The sequence below is a fragment of the Gallinula chloropus genome (genome assembly GCF_964237585.1).
Source record: "Gallinula chloropus genome assembly, chromosome: 22".
Lineage (NCBI taxonomy): Eukaryota > Metazoa > Chordata > Aves > Gruiformes > Rallidae > Gallinula > Gallinula chloropus.
In genome coordinates, this window is record NC_140107.1 from 3,766,053 (window position 1) to 3,770,213 (window position 4,161).

A 4,161-nucleotide genomic window follows, 5' to 3' on the forward strand; every position below is an offset into this window, starting at 1 on the left:
CTGCAGCAGAGCACAAACATTCTCTGACCTGGCAACAAGCAGGAATTACTGGAGCTGCCTGAAGCCAGCAGTGGGATCCCTGCTGCCACAGCTCATTTCCAGGCTTCTGCTCACCCTCACCCAACCCTGACATGGTGCTCAAAGTGACCCAGCACTCTGGGGAGCCTCTGTGGGAGAACTGAGAGCTCCTGGTAGTTCTTCACATTAGAAAACCAGCACTTATACAGAGACACCTGAGGAAAGTGGTTGCACCTCTGTTCAGAAGGAGCTTGCCTGGGGTGAGAGGGGTGTGAAACCAGGAGAAATGCTGCTCCCATCTCCTCCAGGGTCAAGCCAGGGAACGCCTCTTTGACATCTCTAGAAGTAGCTGGGGAACCTCAGGCAGGAAATGAGTCCATCACAGCCAAGATATGAGTCAGAAAAGCCTCTGTGGCCAGCTGTGACCCGAGCTGCTGTTAGCCCAGTGTCACTGGTCAGTCCAGCACACACGCAGGAGCTGCCTGTCTGGGAGTCCCTGCAAGATGACAACAAACAGCCTGGGCCATGGCAAGATCTGCCAGGATGGCTAGAGCAGCACTTGAGCTCTAGAATTTCAGATTGCCTCCTCCTCCATTCTGCAGACATCACTGAAACCTTTCACAGGTGTGTGACAGAATGTGACACAACAGACAGCTACGTACAAGAGGGTGGAGAGCAAAGCTGTGGGGCTTGAGCTGCTTCTCCCTTAACCCTTCCCTGAAGAGCACATCAGTTCTGGGGAACTCACAAGAAAAAAGAGACAACACTGAACCACTGTCAATGCTGCTGGGAAGTTGCTTTGGTGGAGCAGGCAGGACCTCTGAGGAAGGCTGGGGAAGCATCATGATTAGTCATGGCCACTAATGTGATGCCACTGTCTGAGGTGCTGAGTTCAGGGAAGGCTAGTTTAGAAGGCTGTGACCCAACACACAGCATTTTCTGTCCTCAACTCAGCAGTGTTACTTCATGCCTGCTGTCTGTCACCAGCATTCCTGCCCCCTGCAGAAGCACGTAGCTCCCAGTGACACCACACAGCCCGTGTGAATGGGGAGCTGTTCCCAGTACTGAGCAGAAGTGAAACCAGAAACCTTCCCCCTTCACCTCCCACTGCTACATTAAGACACAGCTCTGAGATCAAAGACCCTACAAATTACCTGGGACTGCTTTTGCAAGAAGCCTCTCCATCAGGAGCTGATCTCCAAGCCCAGTAACAAGCACTGTGCTGTCCCAGTTCTCTTCAGACAAGCCAGAGTCTTCCAGCATATCCCTCTACTGGGGTCCTTCCCTGAGCCACCAAGTGTTTCCAAGCACTTGGTGTAACTGCACAAGCTTCAGCTGGCACACTCACCTGCTCCGTGCTGGAAGCTATTCCTGCTCTCCTAAAAGGCCCCAGGGGGAAGTCACCTTCTCCCAAACAAGTCAGAATCACAGAAGGCTGGAAGGGAACTCAAGAATAATCAGGTCCAACCCATGTATGTCTCACATACTGTATCTTACAGCATGGCACACTGGGAACAGAACAACTCCTCTCAGGTCATCAGTAGCTCTTGGGATGCCTGCTGGGTGCTGCACTCATGTATTTCAAAACCCAAAAGAGAAGAGGGGGTGCAGTGCCAGTCCAGTGTGTGCTGAGGGTCATACCCCTGGAAAACACTGCTGTTAGTTTTCAGATCAACCATTTATTCAGCTAGAAACTCTCCTCCACTTGTGCATCCCCATCTCCACACTCCCCAGTGCAGAGTGTGCTTCAGATGGCCAGGCACCCTGACACCTCTGTAATACAGGAAGACACTTGCTACCCCCAACCCCAGAGTTCCCACTGCAGCTTCACCAGCTGATCCTGCCTGGGCAGCATCCTGCACACGCAGCGTTCTGCCCACACTCGCTGATGGGAATGGCACCAGCCCAGGGGCTCCAAGGATGCTCCTGGACTGGGAAGAAATACTCATCTATAGCCTAAATACGACTAAATTCAGCACAGTTTGGGAATCCCTTGTAACTACACTGCAGGCACCACAGTTAGCTTTAACCAGGTCCCTGGTCATTGGTTTTTCACTCCCCAGCCAAGCTGCAGGCACGGTGTGATGAAGGATGGTGTACTGAGCCTGCCCAGGGCTGCCAGAGGCAGCAAGTTGGGCACTGAGAAGAATAAAGTTGGACTCTAAAATGTAACTTTTGCAGAGAGGTTATGCCAAAAGCAGAGGAAGCTTCACTCAGAACACACAGACAACTGTTATTTAAATCCAGTTAAGTACCACTCTCTTGTGAAGCACAACACATGGCAGCACAGCAGGTCACCAGCAAAGCAGCTGGAGCAGCTTTAGGAGCTGCAGCCTGAACCAGCCACTTCAGAACAAGACCTGCAGTGATAGCTGCACTTCCCCATGGCAGAGATCCTTCAGTAAGCCACAAAACAAGGGACAGTCTCAACTGCAGAAGCGTGGACTGGGAACGAACACACTACACTCTCCAAACTGGCAAAATCCGCATTTAATTTACAACATAGTAAAGGTTACAGGTAAAAAGCTCAACAGAAAGTGTGAAAAGGCCTATTACGTATTACACAAGTGTACAAACTTCTGTACAAAGCCCCTAGATGTTATACTGTCCCCTCCTGTACTGGCCAGCTATGGCCCTTAAGCTCTAAAATAATGAGAGCTTGTTCAAAGCCAGTGAGGGGAAGAGCTTTTAAAAAAAAAGAAGGAAAAAAAAGAAGAGCAGCAAAGCTTCCCTTTTCAAGAAAATTCTTGCAAAGAGCCACTTGCAATAAAACCAACCCCCAACAAAAACAAAAACCCCAAAATAAAACCAACCAAAACAGGAAAAAAGGGAGGAAAACCTATTCAACTTTTACTTGCCCTAACTAGTCTTACCCTAAAGAGTTGCCTTCATAAAGCAGACTGGCTGGAAAAAAGAGAATTCTACATACCAGAAAGCAGCAAAACTAAAAATAAAGGGAAAAAGATTTCAAGAGGCAGCACGGAGTGTGTGGAAGCAGAATGTCTGAATCATATTCCATAGCAACTAAACACAGAGCAGCACGACTATCGTGGAGAAGGAGCTGTATCCAGCCATCTCATGGTCTGAGCCAGGTCTGGTGGCATGGGGAGGGACCAGACCAGTTTGTAAGGTGATCACTCTGGGACCAGGGGAGCTACTGGCTTGTTTTTATTTTAAGAACATGATAGAAGCGATCACTCTGCCCATGCAGACAGCCCACTGATTTTGGGGTGCCTCCAGATGGGGTGTAGCACACACAGTGCACCAGGGGCACCAGCACAGCGCTCCTCCACCAGCCCTGGGGTCTCACACCAGGCAGCTGTGGTGCTGCACACACCCAACAGCTGGGTCACTACTGCCCTTCCAGCCCACATCTCCTGGAGAAACTCCCCACCCAAAGGAATGTGACCGTGTAGCTGAACTGCATTCTAGAATGCAAAAAAATATATATATCCAGAGAAACCTAAGGAAAACAGAGCTCTGGCCTTACCTTGTATAAAGACACAGTGTCTGAACACACAGGAATCAGATTTGGGGATCTAAACCCAGGGATTGGAAGGGCCAGAGCAACGATCCACATCCAGCTTCTCACTTCACTCAACGGGGAAAATGTTGGAGTAGTAAAAAAAGTGTACTGCTATGAAACCTTGTGCACTGCTTCTTCCCAGGCCAGGCAGGCTCTCTGCTGAGGCTTCCCATTCTAGCTTTAAGCAGCAATTAGTTCTCACCCACTATGACCAGCAGCCAGGAGAGTGTTTAGACTGTGAGCTGTTAAACATGCAAGCCCCCTCTGCACTGCTGATGGCTGCGTGTTTTCACATGTCTGGTTGGATCTCACACATACCCCAAGTTCTGTTTGCAATAAAAATGAAACTATTCAGTCAAAAGGGCCACTGAATTTTGTTTGTGGTGTAGATAGTGCATATCCAGCACTTAAACAAGCTGAGATCCACCCACTGTGCACCCTTTATCCATCCACACAGCACGCCAGCATACAGCACCAGACCACAGCTGAGGAAGCCCACCTATTTCTTGTCCCTCTCAACTCCACATTCTCATGAACTCAGGGGATGCTGTAGTGTTTTAGGTAACCAAAAATATAAGATAAGGCCCCCACACTGGTGGGGTTTTGAGAATGTGGAA